General features: G+C 40.6%; 2 long non-coding RNA genes across 9 annotated transcripts in view; one reads left to right on the top strand and one right to left on the bottom strand.

Moving 5' to 3' along the window:
• The window catches only part of LOC129057974 (uncharacterized), an 84,199-nt gene extending 79,997 nt beyond the window's left edge, over positions 1-4,202 (bottom strand). Inside the window, exons 1-2 of one of the 2 annotated variants that reach the window (XR_010135981.1) lie at positions 4,037-4,202; positions 1,825-1,987 (exon numbers count right to left, since the gene is read on the bottom strand). This is a non-coding gene — a long non-coding RNA (uncharacterized LOC129057974). Of the gene's footprint in view, positions 1-1,824; positions 3,236-4,036 lie in introns of those variants that run through there. The other variant, XR_010135982.1, reaches the window with a different exon arrangement.
• A 108-nt stretch (positions 4,203-4,310) lies between these two features.
• LOC112132276 (uncharacterized) overlaps positions 4,311-24,727 on the top strand; it is a 92,184-nt gene continuing 71,767 nt past the window's right edge. For 3 of the 7 annotated variants that reach the window (XR_008522757.2, XR_010135976.1, XR_010135977.1), the window contains exons 1-3: positions 4,619-4,832; positions 6,173-6,258; positions 7,471-7,583. This is a non-coding gene — a long non-coding RNA (uncharacterized LOC112132276). Of the gene's footprint in view, positions 4,833-6,172; positions 6,259-7,470; positions 7,584-16,300; positions 16,616-24,727 lie in introns of those variants that run through there. The other 4 variants (XR_010135979.1, XR_010135980.1, XR_010135978.1 and 1 more) reach the window with 4 other exon arrangements.

Below are 24,727 nucleotides of genomic sequence, written 5' to 3' on the forward strand. Positions count from 1 at the left end.
GTCTTTTTCACCAACATAATAACTTGCTTTTTATTCTTCTACCTTCTTTTTACCTCTACTTCATTCTCGAGCCACTATTTATTTCTGCCTTTCCCTTTACAGAAACTTTCCTGGAAAGTGTTTTCTATACTTGCTGGGATTCATTTTCTTTCTTAATTCTTCCTTGATTCCACCCCATGTTTTCTCCACACCACTCCATTAATGTTGCTCTTGGCAGCCCCATCAGTGACCTCAGATCCAGTGGTAAGTCCTTGGTGCTCACCTTATTCCATCTACCAGCAGTATTTTACATGTTCTATCTTGAAACACATTCTTCAATTGACTTTCAGGACACCCCCACCCCTGATGTTTTGCCTCACACCTCGTTTGCCACTACCTCTAAAACTTCTTTTCAAGCTTTCCCTCATCTCCCTGACCTCTTAATGGTGGAGTACCAAGGACTTCATTTTGGAATCTTTATTTTCCTGTTTATGCTCACTTTCATTCTCTTGGGGCTTTACATACTGTTTAAGTACTCTTGATATGCTGACAACTCTAAGATCTCTCTCTCTCTCTCTGTCTCTCTTTCTATGAATTCTAGATTCATAGAAGCAACTACCTATGTCACATCCCCTGTTAAATGTCTAATAGGCTTACCAAGTTTAATGTGTCTAAATATTAAGCTTCTAATCTTCCTGACCCCAAGCAAATATCCTCTCTCTCATCTTTGCCCCATTTCAACTGATGCCATTCTTCCAGAAGCACTGGTCAGAAACCTTGAATTCTTCCTGGAGTCCTTTCTATTTCTCACATCCTATCCCAAAATGATGCTAAATCTTTTCCACCTCTTTTCCTGAATGTCCTTTACCCAGAAAACCCATGACTCTCTTCTTCACCTCCATCGGCTCTTTACTTAAATGCCACTCTGAGGCCCTCCCTGACCTTGTATTTAAAATTTCAACCCCCTGTTCTCAACACTTACTATCCACTTCCCTACACTATTTTTCTCTGTAGCATATATCACCATTAAAAAAAAGTTATTTATTTATTTTGTTTATTGTCTGTCCCTCCCATCCTTCCACTGCCATATTATACATTCTTTGAAGACAGGACTTTGTTTTATTTGCTCACGGCTCTATCCCCAGTACCTAAAACAACACAACACATGGTAGGAACTCACTAATAGTTACAGAATGTGTTAGGAATACCACTTTCAAGTAACCATTTTGAAGTTTGCATCCCCATCACCCATCCTGAATATCACAAGGTCTCTTGTCTACTCCCTGAGCGACAGGATCCCTTTGCTTTCCTGCTGAGAGCGAAGCAGTTCTTTGAGGGGAAGTCCAGTAATGTACTCTTGCATGAAAGAAAGCCTGTGGTTTTGATGTGTTAAGGCCTTGGGTATGATGGTTCGCTAGCAGTAAGGTGGTGGTGAATAATTCCCTTCCTTCCTGCAATGCAGCATTTTGGGAGATAACAACATCTTATTTTCAGTCTGAATCATTTCTCATGACCTGTTCATTTCTAGCAGCATGCTCATTCTTCTGTATACCATAGTCATAGGTTTTTGTTCATCTCTGTACTGCCCTGCCCCACCCCACCCACCTTTTCTAAAGTCAGCCTTGATCAGCCAGGGTCTCACTAGAAGAACAGAACCCACTCTGAGGAGTTAAAACAAACACAGAGAATTGTTTCCACAGCTATATAGAATGCAGGGAGGACACTGAGAAAGCATCCAGTACAGAGGGAGGCAAACCAGAAATACGTGACGGTAGGAAGCTCCTACCCTAAGTCTGAAGGGACCAGAGAGGAGTGTTGTTACCGGAGCACTGGGATGACAGTCACCTGGTGAAAAATGGAATCAGGGCAGTTCATCACAGGGTTTTCTGGAGACCCAGAGGAGAAACAGTGGCTTCTGGGAATCACACCCTAAATGCAGAAGTGGGAATTTCTCCCTCCTTTCCACCAACATCCAATCTTCCATTAGTACCTTTCTTGGCATAGGATCCTGGAAAACACAGTCTGCAGGCATCAGCTAGCCTTCTCCCTCCACTGCTTCCCCACCCTTTGTGATACATAGCAGAGCAGGGGGAAATTCGAGAAACAGATCTGAAGGTAAACAGCTCCATGAACAGGCACACAAGTTGGGACTTTGGTCATTTCTAGCAGTCAGAAGTTAATTGCCCCACAAGATCTGAAGATGCCTATAAGAATCTTCAAGATATGAAGTACAACCAAGCTTACTCTTAACAGCTTGGGGTAAGGTGGTGAGGTTTTGTTGTGGAGGGCTGACAGAAACTTAGGATAGTGCAGAAGGGGAGGGAGAGGAGGGCCTCCAGCTTTGAGGCTGTTTCAGTTCCCACTGGGGTCATCCCTCTCTCACTAAGGAGCCCATTTGGTGGGAGGTTGTGTCTGTGACTTGGGCACCAACACTCAGTTTCCCATTCACTTCCAGTGTTCACAGTTGTTGGCAAACTTCCTTCGCATTAGTGGGGCTCTGATTTTCAAGATTCCAGAAATTCTCAAAAGGGCTATTAAGCTATTAACCACAGTTCTAAAGGATCATATTGTGAAAGCTATAATTGCCTACAGTAGGTCCCAAATAGAAAAGTAAATATTAAACCTTCTTTTACAAAAAGTTAAATGATGGGAAAGAACTACTTTTGATTAGTTATTTGATTAACCTTTATCTCTTGACTCACTATCTGAGTAGAATCACAAACTGAATCGCAAACTGAGTAAAATCACATGACTTTCTGGATGGAACTGTTCATATATTGTCATCCACCTGCAAAAATAGCATGTATGCCTATTACATCTCCCACCTAATAACAGATTATTTTACAGCTACTTTTTATTTAGTTAAATCTCAGCATTGACAGCTGGGTGCGGCCAGAAGAGGAACACAAGCTTAGGGGAATCCTAAAGAAGTTGATCATGCCCTACTTGTGCAATGCCGTTTTACCAGCCCAAGGCAGATCCAAGCTGGGGGAGATAAAAAGCTTTAAATAGTATAAGTCAAAGATATTAAAAGTGTGGATGTTTCACTGGATTGTAATTTTAATATCTGAGAGAAGCTGAAGAAGCAATGGGATTACCCAGTGTGGAGGATAATGAGTCAAGAGATCAAGGTTAATAGAAAATTGTTTTCTGCTTTCATACACCAAATCCAGCTCATTCAGTAGTTAGGTTTTTCAGAGAACAAATAACCTTGTAGACTGTGATTACTGTTGTGAACAAGGTGAGATCAGAAGAGGTCTCTTTCAGGCAATTGTCCTTGAACCTGAGACCTGAGTGATGAGAACAAACAAAATAAACAGAGACTTAGAAAAAACATTCTCAGCTGAACACAGTGGCGCATGCCTGCAATCTCAGCGCTTTGGGAGGCCAAGGTGGGTGGATCACCTGAGGTCAGCAGTTTGAGACCAGCCTGGCCAACATAGTGAAACCTTATCTCTACTAAAAATACCAAAATCAGCTGGGCGTGGTGGCATGCACTTGTAATTCCAGCTACTTGAGAGGCTGAGGCAGGAGAATCACTTAAACCCAGGAGGCAGGGGTTGCAATGAGCTGAGATCGCACCACTACACTCCAGTCTGGGTGACAGAGTGAGACTCTATCTCAAAAAAAAAAAATAGTATTCTCATCTCATTAGTGGAAATAACATGAGTGAAGGTCACAAGGCAGAAGCTTCTAATGATATAGGAATGGACCAAAGTACCAGAAGCATCAGATGCATAGTATATCAGAGGGAGAGATCATTGGAGAGTGCATTGGAGTCAGGGGTCTAATGCCACAGTGGCTCTGAGATCTTGGCCTTGGTTTTGAAATTAGTTATAAAGGCAATAAGAAGACATTAAAGCATTTGGAGCCACCAGATTTGTGTTTAAAAAATAATAATCCTGGCTTTTCTGAGGTCAATGTATTGCTGATGAGTAAGGTGGACATAGCGGCATGTGTTGGAAGCATTTTACTAGTTGAAATAAGACGTGGTAGTAGCTTGGCCTAGAGATAGTGGCAGAAGGCAGACAGGGGCGGGTCCCCCATGAAACCCTACCTTCAAGCCGAGACAGTTTAAAGCCTGGAAGCCAAGCTACGAGTCAAATCCATGGTCTGGATTGAGAGTCTCTTTTCCCATTTGGCAGCTTTCTTCTAATTGATCCTCACCCTTCACCTATTTTACATATACCTACCCTTCCCTAATTGGTTTTCTACACTGTTGTGCCCACCTTTCAGTGGTGCCTTTGTTTTAACCTTTTTTGCATACTCACAAACCAATCAGCACATACTCCCCATTCTGAGCTCATAAAAGCCCTGGACCCAGCTACACTGGGAGGGAGACCACCCTTGCAGATGCTGGCAGGTCTGTGCTCCCTCTGAAGGCTCTAATGGAGAGCCTTTTCTTGCTCTTCCAGCTTCTGGTCACTCCGTACATTCCTCAGCTTGTGAGGAACTGAGAGCTGTTCTGTCACTCAATAGAATTCTTCTCTGCCCTCCTCACCCTTTGATTGTCAACATAACCTTATTCTTCTTGGATGCAGGACAAGAACTTGGGAACCACCAACGTGGGTACAAGCTGTAACACAAGTGGGCTGGGGCAGGCCCAGCCTAGCCATAGGCTAAGCACAGAACCTGTGGCGAGTGCAGGATCCAGGCTGGCGTGCAAGCCAGGTGTGGCCCAGGAGGCCAAGTGAATGGGGCGCCTCCTGTAGCAGGCCCAGAACTGAGCAAGGCCCAGGTGAGGATGTCACTGGCTGTGGAGGTCCCCGGCTGACAAAGTGACTGAGAAAAATCCTGCATCACTAGGTTATTGGGAGAAGAAACAGAGAGATGGTGGATATCAGGGAGAATCGGTAGGTAGAACTTTGACCATGTAGTGTGGGATTAATTAAGAAGCTATAGTGGATGTTATTGGTGCCCTGTTCTTGCCTTCTTTCTTGGCAGATTTGCCCATTTCCCATCTGCTATGAGTGTTGGATGCTAGTTGCTCACAGCTGCCACCTTCTCTGGAGCTTTTCCCCAGCAAGACAGTAGTTGCAGTGTTGGGGAAGTCAGGTCTTACAATCTGTCAATCCTGAGGAAGCTGGAACTGACATGTGGTAACAAAAGGCCAGTCTCCTTCCTTGCCTCAAGGTGGGACCAGCTTAGTGCACAATTTGCATTCCAGAGCTTCTGTATGGGATCATGTTGAAGCTAGACTCACTTTCATTTTTGCCCAGCCCTCTCCTGTTTTTCTCACTCCCCTTCTGAGAGCACTAATTAAATAAATCACTTGACTATCACTAAATCAATTTCAACGTCATAAGTTACTTGAGAATTCTTGTCTGATCCTCTGCTTTTAGGGAACCCAACCTAAAAGAGAATTAATTTTCAGCAGGTTACTTTTGACATGACTATGAGGTATCCAAGTAATAACATCAAATAGGTAGACTGATATAGGACTCAACCTTAGAGAGAGAGAGTATTTGGGCATTAGTAGCACGTGAATAGTATTAACAGCCAAAGGAATGGATGGAATTTCCAAGGAGGCATGTAACTAGATAGGAGGGTTTACGGCTGAGCCATGAGATCTCTGACATTTAGAGGTAGAAGTTAAGGATTCAGCAAAAAGGAGAGTATAGTGTCTTGGAAACTGAAGAAACACTATATCTAGATTTTGAGGTTGTAATAGGGTTCTATCAAATGAAATTATATAAAGTATTAGACTTACTAGTGGTCACTGACTGTCTTCTTTAATATACAATATGCAGAAAATTCAACAAATGTGATATTCTGTTAAAGAATCTTTTAATCATTGATACCTGCAAATTGATACTTTCAGAGTCTTCATAATTCTAGGTAGGGTTATTTTATGTTAACTGCACAATTAACTCATGTCATCAATGAAGGTCTTTTCATTTGAATTAAGTCCCCAGTCCCTACAAAATGAGAATTTTCCTCATTTGCTGAAGTCTTCCAATTACTTTCTAAGTTGAATTAGTAGTTAACTAAACTTTTATTTCCAGAGAAATGAGTTCAAGTAGAGGTCATCCATGCAAATGAGTTGAGTGATCTCAAACTAGCTTATAAGGGTGTCAGAAAGTTCTATCTACATTGGTTTATTTTTAAAGGCAAAGGAAAGATTAAAATATGGATTCGATGTATTTATTTAAAGTGAGATTTGAAAATGACTGTACTTTTGTCTAAATCCCAGCACCCATCCAGCTACTTATCAGGGAGCAAAATTCATGACAGGCCTGAGAATCCCAAGATCAAGAGACAACAAACCAAAGGTGTGAGGTGAGTATCAAACATCCCCTGAGTTAAAGATACTATGGACAGTGGGGCTATAAATTATCAAAGTTTATACCAAGTAATAAGGTTCTTATTACAACAAAACCCAAAGCTCTCAATTCTTGTTTAATCTCTGCAATATTTTGAGTTAGATGGTATTTTCTTCATCTTAATAATGGTACAAATGTTTTTTTTTTAAAAGCTAAGCAACTGAAATAAATCATCTTGTGAAAGTTGGCTCATGGTAGTTTCACAATATATTAGTGTGGTGGACTAAATGGTGCTTCTCAAAAAAATATGTCCATGTCTTAATCTCCAGAACTTGTGAATGTGCCCTTATTTGGAAAAAGAATCTTTGAGGATGTCATTAAGTAAAGAATTTCAAGATGATATCAGCCTGGGTTATCTGGGTGTGCCTTAAATCCAACGACCAGTGTCTCTAAAACAGACAAAACAAGAGAAGACAAACAGAAGAAAGGCACAGGAAGACAAAGACAGAGATTAGAGCTCTGCAGCCACAAGCTGAGGAACATATGGAGTGACCAGAAGCTTGAAGAGCAAGAAAAGTCTCTTCACTAGAGCCTTCGGAGGGAGCACAGACTTGCCAATGTCTTAATCTCAGACATCTGGCCTCTAGAGCTCTAAGAGAAAAAAACTTTTGTTACTGTAAGCCACCAAGTGTGTGGTGATTTGTCACAGCAGCCACAAAAAACTAATATAAGTAACAGCATTTAAACTGTACAATAACTATAACACAAATAATAGTAAAACATGGAACACATACTCTGTGAGAGAGGTTACTGAGCACCTACTCACATTCTACCAGCACTATGTGCTCAGAACTAGAGGTTCTTTTTGTCAGCTCAAGCTTATGAAACCCTAGGCAAGGTTATCTCCATTTTACAGCTCACAAAATGGGGGCTCAAAAAGGTTAAAATGTTTTCCAGAAGGCCACTACAAGTAAGTGAGTCAGTGGGGATTTGTGTCCAAGTCTGTCTAACCTCAAAACTTTTGCTCTTTCTAATATACCATTCAGCTTCTTCCACCTGGGTCTCATTTATTTTAGGCCAATTTAAAATTACAGTAAACTGTTCTCGTAGCTAGAATAGTCTTATACAAATATTGGCTGCTAGACAGAGATTTAGTGTCATTAAAGGCACCGTAGTCATCTTTCTTCTTGAAAATATTTTTTTTCTGACATCCTCATTCTCTTTCTAGAGAAAGGTTACGAGTTAACTATTGCTGAGTCAGACTGGCATCCTTCTTTGCTTAACATCACCAGAAATATTTTTAGAAAGCTGAAAACAATTCAAGAGACCAACGAGTCAATCGTAAGTAGTTATCAAAAAAATAGGCAAAAGTTACATTTGTTGGGTGTGAATTCCTAGTATAAACTGTAACACTAAGTTTGTCACTGTCTGACCTAAACTCTCGGCACATTTTGGGGATGATTGGAAAAGTTTCCCTGTTTATCACTGTCAGAAGATGGTCATTCCTTGCATTAGAAATTGCACCCAAAAAGTACCCTCTTGAAATGATAACTTCAAGGAAAATAAGATAGTGGTGTAACCACCCCTCAAAAGCCCTTCCTAAATTGTTAATGCACTCCTGGTTTTCCTCAAATAAAGTGGGCAAATTGCTGAGACTGTGAACATTTGTTATTGTCATAGCAGAAGGTAAACTATTTTCATAAATATGCAAATATCTCCTACTGGGCTTCTATAATACTTCCAGCAACTCTGCTGCCGCGTATGTCTATTTCAAATCTGATGATATTAAAAAGGAGGAGAAAGTGCAGAGCATGCAGCTTGGAATTATTTCTGCCCAGGAAAGCTGGCAATTAGAGCTGGGATAGGCAAGCAGGCCTGGGATAATGGACAGTACCAAGATAACCTGCTTAATTTGATCTTCCTTGGAGCCTGAAGATATTGCAAAGTCATGAGCTTTGTTTCTGTATGAAAAAAACAAAAACAAAAACAAAAAACAGCGAAACAATAACAATCTTTTTATGATTTCACTGCTGATGTACTGAGAGGTTAGCAGTCTGTAGAAGAGCAGTACTATGAAGATCCAAGACAAGAGCCCCTTATCATTACCGGATTGTATTTGCCTATTTATTTTTTTTGCAGTACTGGGGCCTTTCTCTTTACCATTCTGTGAGCTTGTGGAAGTCAGAAATCCCTGAAGCGTATTCCCTCAGGATGTCCACATGCCTAGCCACACTGTGGAAGCAGTAAGGAGAAGGCTCTCCTGAAGTGGCTTAAGTGTAGGTTAAATGAATGAATGAATGAGAGAGGCAGATAGATATAATGGCAAGAATAATTTTGTCATTATATGACAAATTACTGGGGTTAAGACTGGGTTTCAGTCCTGGGGTTCAGTCCTGGCTCCACCACTCACCAGCTATGCAACCTTGGACAAGCGATAAACTCTGTGCCTCAATTTCCTCACCTATGATAATGTCTGTAACTCACTAGGCACTGCACCTGGTTTATGTCAGGTATTGGATTTATGGCAGCTGTTATTAATTTCTCAAGATGGTGAGCTCCCTGGCTGCCCCAAAATAGATAATAACAAGTATAAAATGTATTATCTATTATTATAAAAATTATTCTTAGTGTTGAATTATTCCTAATATTAATGTGATAAATGTAACAAAATCATGCATAAGAATCAATGGTAACACACACAAAATGAAGAATGTCAAGGAAGACAGAAATAGTTTTACAAGGAAAAGGATAGTTGATCTTATAAAATAATAAGTAGAAATTGTTGGAAATAGCCTGAGTTAAGGTTGTGGTGCATTCAGGAATCATAACTATGACTAACCATTGCAAAGATGCAGAAGCAGTTCCTAGTGTTCCTAGGACGGCTGTGAAATCAGCTTGCCCCCAAATCTTTCCCCTGCAGATGATCCCTTTTCTTGTTGAACAGTTTTGTCTCCTGAAATCCATCCTAGGAAGTTAGAACGCCAAAGCTATGAGGCCTCAGAGTACACAGGTATAATAGATACAATTATCTTTGGAGAAGACTGAATTTCCCCAGGGAAGGATAGCTGAGCATGCAGCAAGGAGAGTTTCAGGTTCCATAACATGTGCAGTTTTTCATACATTTGCCATGAAGTAGCCCTGCTGCATTCCCCATGTTTGAGGGGAATATATTAACAACTAGCTTCCTACACCATTTCTAGACATCAAAGCTTCAGATCTTGAGCTCCCTTAAAGAGTTGCTGCCTCTTCTCGTGTCTACATCCACATTTGGATTTGGAGGAGGGCTGGGACAGGCCCTGAGATTTCCCAAGGCAGATCTCCATTGGTGTGCATTCCCCAACCCCACTTCTCCCTTCTAATTCTGCAAATATTCAAAAGGTCCCTTTTTATGTAGAGATTAGTGAATATCTCACCCTAAAATCGAGCTTCAGGAATTACAGAAAATTTGAGCAGAAATGGTGGAGGGAAAATGTTTTCTTGTGATGAGGATTCAAAACTTGGAAAAACATTGATCTAGAGCAGGGGTTCTCAAACTTCAGCAGGCATTAGAGTCAACTGAAGAACTTTTTAGAACACAGACTGCTACTCCTACTCCCAGAGATTCTGATTCAGTAGGTCTTGGATGGGGGTTTTAGAGTCTGCATTTCTAGCAAGTTGCAAATGATGCTGATGGTGCTGGTCTGGTGATCGGACTTTGAGAAGCAATGGCCTAGCAGGTTGTAGTAAAGGAAACAAATCTGGCTGGAGAGGAGGGGGTTCTAGATTCTTAGCTTAAAGATGTCACTAATTAGTGGTAAAAATTTTAAGAAATTCTACTCTCCCTCTCTGGGCTTCAGACTCTACGAGTGTAAAATTGGTGAGGTTGGGAGCCATATTTTCCAGATGCCTGTGACAGAAAACTGGTTCCTATTAGCTTGAAAACAAAATGGAGCTGATTGGGTAATGAACTAGAAAGCCCATGTGCAGATATTTGATTTCATGTGTGCCTGGGTTCAGCTCTCAAACAATATCACTGGGCTTATGTACCTTTCCGTCTCTCAGCTGGGCTTCATTCTCAGGCAAGTTCTCACCTTGCCTGAGAGTGGTGCCAAGAGGACCACTAAGAGAATGTATCCTATCCGCTTAGCAGCTACAGGGAGGATCTCTCTCTCAGTAGCTCCAGACAAAAGTACTGGGGCTGGAGATCATTTCTTGGAGTGGGACTTGTGAACCAATTTGGGACGTGTTGCCCAGGACAGGGGCATGTGCGAACTCATGAAACTAAAGGGTAGGGTAAATACAGCTTAGGCCACATGGACCAAAAGTAGGGGAAAGCTGACTCCACAGTAACACCAAGACATTGCTATCAGAAGAAAGAGGAATGGAGGGGCCACGGCTGAAGATTGTAACTTGGGGATGGATAAATCAGATCAATTATGTTTCAACTTGTTTTTTTTTTTAACCTGTGGACCAGCAGCCAAGAAGATTACTTTAAAAGGGTTCATGCTTTGAAATTCAGTGTAAGTTTTTCTTTTTTCTCCTCTTTTGTGATACAAAATTATGTTGACTATTTTTACATGCTTTTAAAATACCACCCCCTCCCTGGGGATACGACTCCCTGGATGGGATCAGGGCAGATATTGTTGCCAGTGAGGGAGCAGGGATTTTGCAGCTTGTCAGACCTGAGTTTAAATCCCAACAACACCAATGACTGTTTGTGTAACCCTGAGCAAATAGCCTTGTCCTTTCTGTTTCTGTGGAATGAGATATCAATACCTATCTTCCCGGGTGATGGTGGGAATCAAATTAGGTGATGTCTATAAAGCACCTGTCCCAGTACAAAGACTCAACAGATGGAAACTACTTTTATTATTATTGCTAAACTCAGTGAGGTCCATTTGTCAAAATAGTCTTGATTCTAGCTAGAAGCTGAGGATTATTTCAGTCTATGGACGCCCAGACCCAGAGAGTCAATTTGAATAAAGTCACCAATTTGGCAGACTTGGGTTTATTTTCTTCTCTTCCCAACTCACAGTGAGCACTGATACCTTTTTAATAAGGAATCTGGAGCATTTCTGGGAGCTTACAAAATAAGGTAGAAAGTAGCCTGGGTGCGATGAACATAAAAAATAGAGGGAACACAAAGGGAACCTGGAATCAGTGGGAAACTTCATTTTCTTTAATTAGCATATTTAAGTGAAGCTTAGAAGCTGCTCCTTCCCTGAAACATTGCATTTTATTAAAAGCTGTTTAGAGCTCATAACCATTCTGCTGATTTTCTCAAAACACGTTCTCCTTATAGGCCGGTGCTAAACTGTGCATATGAAATGAGCTCAGCTTAATGTTGTGTTAAAAGAATTTGGTCTCCAGAGCTGTCTCTCTTCTTAGTAATATGTAATCATACTCCATCTATTTAGTTTTCATTTAACTTGCCCCATGCAGGCAATGAATCCAGTTTAATTAAATGTGCCTTTAAATAGTCGAACGGCACTCATTTGCACCTAGCAAGCCTCCCTTTCGTCCTATTAAGACCCCCTCAAGATATAAAAACCCAATAAAGAGGCCATGTAAAATGTGTGTCTGATAATGCGAGGGAAGTCTGACATTTGCTCCTTAATTTAGTGAAACCTGCAGTAGCTTTTGGGCACATTGTCTCAGCTGAATGGAGCCGGTGTGGGGCCTTGGGTTCTGGAAGGCTGTCTCTGGATGAATCGTCATAAATAGCACATTTGGAGATGAGCTGGTGATCTTCTGGGTTGGAGCCAGCAGCAAAGGAAGTGAGGCCACTGAGACACCAGACAGTTACCCAGGGAAGCTCTCAGAGGGTCTTTAAAGAGGGCCTGGCCTGTGCCTCTGGTCATATTCTCTGGGGACAATGGGTGGATGGGGCTGCAGCTTTCCCTATTATAAGATGTGCTAAGAAGGAAGGGAAACCCATCCTGAAAACTGAGAGCAGAAAATTAGGCAGTATTTTGCAGTCAAGAAGGGGTAACAGTAGAATCCATAATTGTTACAGTGACCATCCTAATCTCTGAGTCCCTCAGTTAAGGACTGGATTCAGTTCAATCTAGTGCTTCATGATTCATGCAGGTAACACATTATTTCTCCAGCAACTGCCAAGTGCTAGCCCCTGTTACAGACCAGAGACACAACAAGCAGATGACAAGCAGATAATTAGATGGTGTCAGGTGGTGAGAAGAAAGAGAATACATCAGGTTAAAGGGTATGGAGGTTAACGGAGTGGGCAGTTGTAGGAGTGGGGTGGACATATTGTCAGCAGAGACCTCATTTGTTAGGTACTATTTGGTAAGCTCAGATTTGACACACTCTTGTTGGTTATGTGCTCAGGGCTAAATTCTAGGGGCTTTTACATTGTATGTCAGAGACTGTCTACAATGTGTCATGACATTGGTTGACTTAGTTGATTGTGTTCATCGGCTGGGTTCCCCTTTCTTTATTTGTGTCCTTCTGCAACAGCATGCAAAACAGGACTTTTTCCAGTTGTTCGCCCAGGGATTTTTAAATGCCACGTTTTATTGTTCCTTATGAGTTCAATGTGTGTAAGCCCTGCCTGCCTAGTGAGAAAATAAGCTCTTTAATGTTGAGAACTCAGCCTTTTAGTTGTCTATTTCTTACCCAGCAGAAGTGCCTTTTTAATACAGGGTAACACAAACTTCAAACAGTAATATGATTTTAAAATTTATATTTTAGTACTTTATGCTTTGAAAAATTGGCCTGTGTATCATCCTAATAAACCTGTGTGGTGAACAAAATCTGCAACATCCAGCTGTGTGGTCTTGGTCAAATTCATTCATTCATTTATTCATCTATTTAACAAATATGATTTCAGTTTCATGATTAATTTCCTTGGAATTCAACTTTCTCATTTAAAATTTAGGGACATTAATGCTCATTTTGCATAATGTGAAAATGATATGGTAAATAGGTTAAATAACTACCACAATGTACATAATAGGTGCTCAATAAATAAGAGCTATTTATGAGTTTGAGCATGTGTAGGATGATGAGTGGAAGCAGGAGATATGAGATGTCATGCAAAAGAAATATCTAGAGGCCAGATCATGATGGACTTAAGAACCTAATTGCAATGCGGGTCACTTGAAGTATTTTAAGCAAGGAAGTGGCATGATCATATGATTATACTGGTGACTGCATAGAGAACAGATTAAAAGAAGACAAAAGTAGAAGCAGAAACACCATTTAGATGGGTGTTGCAGTGGTTCAGGCAGGGAATGATGGTGGTTTGGGTGTGATAAAGGAGATGAAGAGAAGGCAGCGGAAACACAAGGTACGGTTCAACAGTGGAATGGACAGGGACTTGCTAGTGAATTGAATCTGAGAAGTAAGGGAAAGGGAAGAGACTCCCAGCTTTCCAAGTTAAGCAATCAAATGTTTTCTGAGGGAAGTAACACTCAAGGACAAATAGGTTTGCCACTTAGTTTCCACACATCACACCTAGATTCCTAATGACAGCATCTGCCTAAAGCTCAGAAGATAATGCTGAGCGAGAAAATAGATTTCCCGACTTTAACATCCCATGGTATTTAAAGCCATGGGAGGGATGAGATCACCTGGAGAGAAACTGAAGGGTGAGAAGAGAGGAGGACTCTGGTGAGATCTCTGAAGAACTACACAGCTTCAAGGTTGCATAAAGGAGGAGAAAGTGAGGAGTGGCCAGTGGCACAGAAGAAAAATCACAGATGCTAGGAAGAGAGAGTGATTCAAAAGGAGGGTAGCTTTTTATTCTGATAAAACCATCTGAGAGGTAAAGTTAGTTGAGGATTTAGCAGAACAGAAGTCACTGAAGACCCTGATAAGAGAAAATTCAGAAGACAAGAGGAAAAACCAGTTTGGAATAAATATGAGAATAAAAGGGAAATAATAAAGTGGAGCTGTTTTTTAGGAAAGAGTTATTGAGACCTACTACATTCCAGGCACTGCTACAGATGCTGGGACTGAGCAGTCAATTGACAGTGTCTTAAGCTACTTCTGTCGTAGAGGGAAGAAATATGTGATATGTCAGCTGGAAGGAATAATGCGGCATTAAGCAAGACTTAAAGGGACTTAAAGGAGTGCTGAGTGGATATGGTTGTTGTCTTATCTAGGGAGGTCAGAGAAGTTGGTCAGGGAAGTCCTCTCTCATGATGAGGTGTCGGAGCACAGACCTATAGAAAATGAGAGAGAGCATGCCCCATGAAAATATCTGTGAAGACAATAGCAAAGACTTGGAACTAACCCAAATGTTCATCAATGATAGACTGGATTAAGAAAATGTGGCACATGTACACCATGGAATACTATGCAGCCATAAAAAAGGATGAGCTCATGTCCTCTGTAGAGACATGGATGAAGCTGGAAACTATCATTCTGAGCAAACTATTGCAAGGATAGAAGACCAAACACTGCATTTTCTCACTCCTAGGTGGGAATTGAACAATGAGAACACTTGGACACAAGGCGGGGAACATCACACACCGGGGCATGTCGGGGGGTGGGGGATGGGGGAGGGATAGCATTGGGAGAACTACCTAATGTAAATGACGAGTTGATGGGTGCAGCAAACCAACATGGCACATGTATACATATGTAACAAACCTGCATGCTGTGCACGTTTACCCTAGAACCTAAAGTATGTATATATAAAAAAAATCTGTGAAGAGTACATTCCAGGCAGAAGAGGCAGTACATACAAGAGACCTGAAGTGGCTTCATAAATAGCATTGATAAGAAACAACAATGAACAACCAGCGTGGCTTGAGTAGAATGCATGAAGTAAAAAGGGGTAGCAGGTGAGCTCAGCGTGGTGAAAGGGGGTGGTAGGATAGATCATGTCTGGCTTTGGAAATCTTTTTTCAAAGACAGTCTTTTCCTCTAAGTTGCAAGGTAATTGGTAGGTTTTCATCAGAAGCTGCTGCAAGGTGGACCGGGTAGAAGCAGAGAGAGCCGTTGGGGGCTATCGTTGTCATCCAGGTAAGAGATAATAGCAGTTTGCACCAGATGGTAGTAGTCAAATGGTGAGAAAAAAAATCAAAATCTGAAAATATTTTAAAGCTAAAGGTAATGTAATTTACTAACAAACTGGATGTTAAGTATGAGTGATGGAAAAAGTCAAGGATGACTACATAAATGATTTAGGAAGTTAACTGTGAAGAAGGGTTCAAAATATTAGACAATGGCTGGAAGGGACAGGGAACAAGATGAGCAGTTTAAGAATGTGTTTGCCTGCAAATGAGAAGAATCCTGTGTTAGTCAGCTAAGCCTGCTGTAACATAATACCACAGACAGGGTGGTTTAAGAACAGAAATGTGGCCGGGCGTGGTGGCTCACGCCTGTAATCCCAGCAGTTTGGGAGGCCGAGGTGAGTGGATCACGAGGTTAGGAGCTCAAGACAAGTCTGGCCAAGATGATGAAACCGCATCTCTACTAAAAATACAAAAATTAGCCAGGCATGGTGGCAGGTGCCTGTAATCCCAGCCACTCGAGAGGCTGAGGCAGGAGAATCACTTGAACACAGGGGGCAGAGGTTGCAGTGAGCTGAGATCACATCACTGCACTCCAGCCTGGGTGACAGAGTGAGACTCCATCTCAAAACAAACAAACAAACAAACAACCCAGAAATTTGTTTTCTAACAGTTCTGGAGGCTGCAAGTTTAAGACCAAGATGGCAGCAGGTTAGGTTTCCTCTGAGGCCTCTCTCCTTGGCATCCAGGTGGCTGTCCTCTTGCTGTCTTTTCACATGGTCGTCCCTCTGTGCACGTACATCCCTGATGTGTCTGTGTGCTGAATCTCCTCTTCTTCTAAAAACACCAGTCTTATTGGAATAAGGCACATCCTAATGCTGTCATTTTAACTTAATGACTTCTTTAAAGGCCCTATATCCAAATGCGCTACACATTTGCGACTGCACAGTGACTCACAGTAAGTCACTGTGAGTTAGAGCTTTAACACATGGATTTTGGGGAAAACATAATACAATGTGTATCATTGTGATTTTGACTTAGTAGCCATAGAAGAAGATGAGGAATGACATGAAAGTGAGCCACTCTCCCTCTTTTCAGACTGAAATATCATCGAAGATCAGGATTTGCAATGACCCACGTGGCAGTCGAGGGAGACAGTGTCTTGCAGCAAGTCTTTTGGATTGTTCTTGGACATAAACGGTGAATTATATAAAGAGGAGTTTTTGGAAATATTTGCAGGATTGGTATGGAGACCACATGTCCTTTTATGGAATCAGGTTCTATAAATTGAAACCTACAGATTTTGAACTTGCCGCTTGTGCCACACACATTTTCCTAAACCTAGTCTCAGACTGAGAGAGACACAAAGAGAGATCAGGAAACACAAATAATAAAAAGTGAATGAAAGTGCAATTTTGATCTAACGACCTTACGCAGAAAAACAGGTTACTCAGCTACTCCTTTTTTAAATAATGAAAATGAAATGAGAGAAAGTAGATGGTCATTATTATTACTATTATCACAGCTATCATTCCCTCATTGATGCCTCGTTAAGATGGATTTTAGTAGATCACAATCTAATATACTACTATATTGAAGACACTTTTTTAAAGAAGCAAAAATAAATCAATAAAATGTTAAAAGACCACTGACGAAATCATGGGGTGAATTAGTTAGAGTGTAATATTCAGATCATGTTCTTGAGCTGGGCAGTTTTTAAAATGTTGTTTTTCCTATATTCATGTTTCTAGGGCGTTGGCTCTGACTTTAGTCTGTTAGGATTCAGATCCTAACAGATCCTCATTCGAACACTTACCATGTGACTCAGGGCAAGTTATTAACCTAAATTCCAATTTCCTCACCTATAAAATGGGAATAATGAGAACACTGATCCCAGAGAGCCACCATGGTGATTCCATGAGTGATGTGGGTGAAGTCCTGGGTATGGTGTTTGGCATAGAGCGAGTGCTAAATAAATAGTTTTAAATAACTGCTAGTGAAGGAGAGAAAAAGAGAACTTGAGTCACTGAGGTGATGTATAAGTAGGATGCAAGCCAGGACAGAAAGTTACGGGGCCATATGTGGGTACAAATGGCCATGCTGAAGTAGGGACTCTGTGACATATGCCTCATTCTTACTCAGGACAGTGATGAAAAAGGGAGAGCCTTGTTCAAAAAGCTGGACAACAGTGTCATTACAGGGGAAGGCATTTACCTTTTTTCCATGTACATCCTTTGTTCAATCACATGCTTCAAGGTTGACATTCAAAACATACCTTCAAAGACTACAGCTTTTAGAATTTCAAGACAGCAACAGATGAGCATTCAACCATGTGGGGGCTCCTCATAGGCCCTGTTTTCCCTGTTCCACTGTAATCCATAAATGGTTGGAAATGCAGACCGCTGAAGAGAATTAATTAGGACTTTTCAGATTTAATGGGAACAATTCAAAGAGTCTAAGTTTCTTTTCCATCCAGTGTGAGTTTCCCATTTAGTACAGTAAAGCTCAACTTTTTCAATAGTTTCATTCTCTTGTGGTATGTAAAACCTACACACACTCAGAGGCACCCAGAGGAAACTACATTCTGAGTTATTAGTAAATTCTCTCCAAGTGAAGCTGCCAAACACAGAAGCTTAAAACTAGATACAGCTTCTCAGGAAGCAGCCCAAGCCCATCCTCTGCCTCTGAGACTGGATTAACAGGAGCTCACAGGGCTCTCTTGGATAAGCCACATGGACCCAGGGTTGTTAATTTGGGAACTTTATTAAATAGTGGATTAGGATTGAAAGGGAATGTATCAAAATGTAAGAAGCCCTAGTTTGTTGAAATGAGAAAACTGATACCGAATGAGGTTATCTCTTGAATCTGGGCAGACTTGTTTTGGCTACCCCACTGCTCAACTCCTAATTAGTAGGGCAGAGAAAACAAGTCCACGTAGGCTAAATGGCCAAGAACAGATGAAAATCAGCTAATAATATAGTAATTAGGAACAAAGCCAAAGCAGGACCTGCAGATGCCCAAAGTTAAAGAGATGCGAAGAAAAGTGCTGCTATCCAAAAAAAAAAAAAAAAAGGACTGGTCAGAACAAATTTTTCAACAGCATATACTTTTAGACTAAGAGTGAGGATAAAGGTAACAGGAAAATGATTAGCCCCATAGTTAGGACTACTTATATTTAGAAAAATATTTGCAAAGCTTTCCTTCTCTTTTCATATCATAGAGAACACTGAAATTGTGTTGTTTTCCAACATAGCTGCTAATATTTGCAAAGTAATAATTTTGCAAAGGAAACAGCTTGAAATAAAGCAGGCCTGATGCTTAGGAAGAAAGCAAAGAATGCTATCTTTGAGTAGTTACTATAGGTAGCTTTTGATCAGAACAAAGTGGCACAGAAACATCCGATTCCAGTCTCACTGGTGCTGTTTACTCCATGTGACCATTATCAGGTCTCACTTCTGCACTGGCTTTAGGATACTTCTACATCATATGAAAGTGCTGTACAATTTCCAAGTTCCTGCTAGGTCAAACATTCTGTTATTCTTCCCTGCAAAAGATCCTTCAAGACAATGGAAGACTAAATAGCAACTAGAACTTGCTTTGAAGTAAGGCTGACATTATCTGCAAACAGGTTAAGTCACTATGCTTATACTTTATACTGTTACATATTTTCCCATTGCAGCTTCACAGTCTTCCCCAGACCTTATTTGTGTATATAGGCACACATGCATAACTGCCTTAACAGTAAAAACGTGGTCAAAAATGTAAAAGTTTAGGATGCAAGTTTGATGACACACTTTATTTCTCCAAATTAAAATAAAATTAGATCAATCCCCTAGAGGAAGTTTAGAAAAGTGTTAGCCATCCTCTTTCCCTTTGATTTCCATGTCCAAAGATGGAGAAGCTGCCTTTCTAATCCTTCTGTTTCAGTTTCTTTAGCCAATGGGTTTTTATTACCAAAAAATGTCACTGAAGAATCTGGCTGATAATGTCCAGCACTGCAGTTTTTCACTAGACCAATAATATAGTTTGGTTGTTTCCTCACCCAAATCTCATCTTGAATTGTAACTCCCATAATCCCTACATGTCCTGGGAGGGACCTGGTGGGAGGTAATTGAATCATGGGGGCAGGTTTTTCTCATGCTGTTCTCGTGATAGTGAATAAGTCTCATGAGATCTGATGGTTTTATAAAGGGCAGTTCCCCTACACAAGCTCTCTTGCCTGCCACCACGTAGGAAGTGACTTTGCTCCTCATTTGTCTTCAGCTATAATTGTGAGGCCTCCCCAGCCATGTGGAACTGTGAGTCAATTAAACCTCTTTCCTTTATAAATTACCCAGTCTCAGGTATGTCTTTCTTAGCAGTGTGAGAACAGACTAATACCACCAGCATCCATCAGTGATCTTTCAAGGGAAGAAGAGATTGGAAGTGCTTTTTGGTGCTGCATTCAACTCAAGTGTAGCTTACACCTAAGAAGTTTGCAATGTGGTTCCAGAAACCCTTTATAAAAAGAAAGAAGTTATATGATGGAATAACTCCATATTCCATTAAAATCCTTTAACCTCTCTATGCTAAATTAACAAAGGGCAGGAGTATGAGACAAAATAATAATCACTATTTAGCTCAAGCTAACAAATATTTGCTGAAATTCTGCTCCATATAAGCAACTTATTTTTGTGTGGGGAATACAAAGATGAAACCAACTCTGACTTCTATAGAGAAAGAAGGCCGCAACGGAGATGATGACAGTGTGAAACTGTTATTGGTGAAGTAAGTGGAAAACCAAGCATCATGGTGTTGAGGGTGGAAAGCAGTAGTGGGGAGTTCATTTGTTGGGAGCGTCTGTATTTCATTTTGACTTGGAGGTTAAGTAGAACTTCAACAGTGAGAGAAGTAAAAGAAAAAACAAAGATAATAACAATGGCGAATATTTTCTGTGTAATTACTTGATAATATTACTGTTTTTTATTTTAGGGTGGAAATCTTGACCAATATGTCTTATCTATGACATTGCACAGCCAGAACTTGAAAGTGTATTTGGCATCAAGGCCTGAATTTATAAAACTGAGAGGGACAAATAGAATAATATATTTGGGCAAAGCCTGTAGTGTCCAGTGTCGTTGTGGCATCTGGTGAGGGAGAAAATGTAGCAGAAGATGAAGTGGTAATTTAGTCCAGATTTTAGAAGGCTTTGACTATCAGACAATATCTGACACCACTTATTGAACAAGGGTCCTTGATACTGTCCATTCTGGGAGAGGAGGGAACCTTTACTATGACACATGGTTAAATGTTAATACCAAGGGTGTCCCCCAGGTAGGCTAATAACTAGATGCATCTTCAAAATAATTTACATTTTGGGCTGGGCATGGTGGCTCACACCTCTAATCCCAGCACTTTGGGAGGCTGAGGCAGGCAGATCACTTGAGGTCAGGAGTTGGAGACCAGCTCGGCCAAAATGGTGAAACTCCACCTCTACTAAAATACAAAAATTAGCCAAGCATGTTGGCATGCGCCTATAGTCCCAGCTACTAGGGAGGCTGAGGAAGGGGAATTGCTTGAATCCAGGAGACAGAGGTTGCATTGAGCTGAGATGGTGCCACTGCACTCCAGCCTGGGTGACAAAGCGAGACTGTCTCAAGAAAACAAACAAACAAACAAAAAACAAATTGCTTTTCATATATGCTCAGCACTGAAAAGAGAAGCAGAGCACTGTTTTGGGAATGTTGAATAAAAGAAGCTCATAGTGGAAATCCTTGGACTTGCATATGTTTTTTCTGAGTTCTGTCTCCAAACTTTCATGTAAAATAAAAAAGAAAAACTGTTTTATGTCTTAGTTCATTTGAACTGCTATAAAAAAAAAAGGCCATAAACTGGGTGTCTTATGAAAAACAAAAATATATTTCTCACAGTTCTGGAGACTGGGAAGTCCAAGATCAAGGAGCCAGAAGATGCAGTGTCTGGTGAGGGTTTGCTTTCTGGTTCATAGATGGCACCTTCTTGCAGTGTTCTCACGTGGTGAAAGGGGCAAGGATGCTCTCTGGAGCCTCTTGTGTAAGAGCATTAAGCCCATCACCTAATCTAATCACCCCCAAGGGCTTTGCCTCCTAATATATCATATTGGTGATTAGGTTTCAGTATATTGAATTTGGGAGGAACACTAACATTCAGACCATAGCAAAACCTCTCCATTAATTTGAAACAGAAGCATGTTATAAGATATTTTGTGATATCATTAGTCAAGTTTTTAAAGAGTTTCACTCCTCCTCCAAAGTTATCATTAGTATATAGACATTTGTCATGTTTTCTGATTGACTAAGACTTTCCCAACACCACTCCAACAAAGAAGCCATAGAAATGGCTTTGCCAGCTTCCTTGCAGCTTGAATTCAGGCATGTTACCTAGACTCCACCAAGTGAATACACATTGCAAAATATGATAGAAAGCAAGCAGTGTGAGGAAGAAAGAATTACACATAATCCATTTTGTTTTTGTTGCCAAGATTAGTGAAGTATCCAGCATGCGAAGTCTGCAGTGGCTGCAGAAGTTGCAAAGGTGCTTTTCTTATGTCAAAGGCGCATTATGAAGGAAGCAATAGTGCTTTCAGAAGTAGTGAGTTCTTGATGCACAAATAGTGGTGGTACAAACTGTATTTTCTAGTCAGTGTGCAGTTTTCTTACCAGACCAGTTTCACAGTGTGGTTTAAAGGCATTACCTTGAACACTTAGCCTCCAACTTTCTTTTAATAATTCTGTGATTTGCTAAATATATGTAATAAATTCCTTTTCTGTTTAATTGTCCTAAGCTAGCTTCTGTTGCCTAGATCTGCAAATCTCATCTAGTACACAATGTCCTTTCCTTTCTGAGAAACTTAATTTTCTCTACCTTATTCTGTAGCCAGTGATGTTTTAAATCCTCAGCTGATGGTTTGGCAGCTCATATGGATGGGTGCTTCAGGCAGCTGTTGTGCCAACCTGCTATTGAATCTGCAACTAAATATTGGAAGGAGCAACTCTAGGAGAGCAGCCAGTGAAAGGACATGGGTCCCTATGTGGCAGATAAATGGTGGGGAGCAGTAATAGGAAGGCTTAGCTGTGGGGCTGAAAAATATTAGGCTCAGACTCACAATTTATCTTGGACTAGTCTTGTGTACAGCTGTAGTAACATTTGAATTGTCAGTTGCTCCCATCTCCAAGTTTCCACAGCATATCACATCTTTGTTATAATATATCACATAATGTACTACAATTATCAGTTTATTCATCTGCCTCCATCATTAGACTGAAGCCAGAACAATAATACTGTTGTGTGTCCGTAACTAGTACTGATTGTTGGACTTTATGGAAGACCCAACAGCTTCTCTCTTCACCACCCCCCAAATTTTGAACAAATTGATAGATAAGATAAAAGATTAACAGAAAACACTGATATAGTATTTTTCTAAGCATTTTCCACTAACTCATTTAATCTATAACAATCTTGTAAAAGTAGGTACCTGTATTACCTACCTATTTTCTCAGCACATTGCCAAATATAAATCAACAGGAAACTTAAAATTAACACAATAATAAAATTCCAAATGGCTGAATATAAACTTCTTTCCAGGATCAAATTCCCTGGGAGAAAATAAAGTCCATAGATTAGATCCCCTTGAAAATTCAAATTTAGATACAACAAAATTCAAAGTAATTTAAGTCCAAAATCAGATATTATTATCCTTGGCTATGTAAAGCCAAAGAAAGTGAAGTCCTTTTTGTGTTCTACTCGGTCTTAGCTTAAGATATTTTCAATGCCTGGCTTCCTTTAGAAGCCACAGCCAATGTTATCCATCACTAGAATACAGGCCATTTCTCTGAACCTCAGGAACTGAATTAGTTCAACGTCAAGTCGGTCATGTACCTCACTTTTTAATGAGTCCAAAGATTTTTTAAAACACAAGAGTTTATTCCAGTACTGCTGCAAACCTTAAACATACAGAAACAAAGGGAATTCCTACTCCTCAAGACCTCATTTCAGATAAAGAAACACAGAGCTTAGGTCTTCCAAAGACTATAGAAAAGATTTGACGGTATCTGAAAAAAAGTGAGTAGACGAAAAAAATTCTGATTTCAGCTCCAAATGTACCAATCAGGCCATCCCTGTTTAAGAAGATGATTAATTGTAAATTTAAACTCAATTAGTAGATCTTTTTGAACAAAAGTTAACTTGGGCACTGTACATTTATCTTATCTGAGATGGAATTTCACTTAGGGATTCTGTCTCCCATTCCAGAAAGGGCCATTTGACACTACATTGTGTCTTCTAGAGTTTACAAATATGCAGTGGCGGCAGTCCAATCATCAAGTGTTTCTGGAAGTAACATTATTTCCCGCTAAGTGCATTTAAACCTCCCTAATTTCCATGTTTCCTTTGATCCCTGTGTCCTTGTCACCCATGGAGCATGGGTCTTTCTGGAAGCATATTTGCTCACTCCCATGCCAGCAGGCATTCTTACTCCTCGATGTCTATTAACAAAACTCCTTGCCATGGAATTGATTAGGCCTAAAACACCTGCCTCCTAGAAGAAGTTTCTCCCTTGTCATATCTGATTTTCAGTTGAACCAATACCTGGGAACTGAAATGGTTTTTGCTGTTTCTGAAACTTGTAATGGGGGGCCCTGAGGACCAAAATCTCCAACATGCGCTCTTCAAATACAATAAAATACAGAAAAAGTTTATTAATTAATCCAGGACAAATGTGAGGTCAATTTGTATGTGTGTGTTTGTGTGTGTGTGTGTGTGTGTGTGTAGGAGAAGGGTGATTCTTGAGGCATCTAATAAGCCCCAGGGCTTAGAGTTTTCTCCACATTCCCAATATTGAATTGAATTTGGAGTAACAGATCTAATACAATCCAATACATTTTAATACTAGAACCTTACCAGAGCTCTGTGTATAGATCTCAGCCACCTTAAGGCTTAAAAGTGACAAATATTCTACCTATTGTATCTAAAATGATCTTCTAATACCTGTTCAAGCTGATCTTGAGTAGTTTAAGATTTAGCCACGCAGCTGGTACCATAAGTAAGTAACTTCCATTGGGCTAAAAACTTTGGCAAGATCCACGACATAATTTGTGGGGCTTAGTGCAAAATGGAAATGTGGGCTCCTTCAAGTCAGAGGCCCTGTATGACTGCACTGCTCCTACACGCATGACAAAGGCCTGCACTGTGATGGCCCATAGGCTGTTTGTAGACCTAGCACCCCTTTGCCTGACGTCAACCCACCTCATTACCAATATAACTGATAGGAAACTTCACATAGATGTGAGACAAATTTGATTTCATGATGTGGAGCCTTTGTGTTAGACAGATTGACAGTTCTGGTCACAGTGAGGGGAAACCACACACTGACCCCCATTAGAACAGAAACTTTACTGCTCAGCTTAACACATGACCAAGAGCTGAGCAGGCAGGTTTCAAAAAGAAGGAAAATAACAAAGGGAAGGGCTAGGCCAAATTTCTACTTGAAACTTCCTTGTGGTAAGTCAC

Source organism: Pongo abelii, chromosome 11 (genome assembly GCF_028885655.2).
Source record: "Pongo abelii isolate AG06213 chromosome 11, NHGRI_mPonAbe1-v2.0_pri, whole genome shotgun sequence".
NCBI classification, from domain to species: domain Eukaryota; kingdom Metazoa; phylum Chordata; class Mammalia; order Primates; family Hominidae; genus Pongo; species Pongo abelii.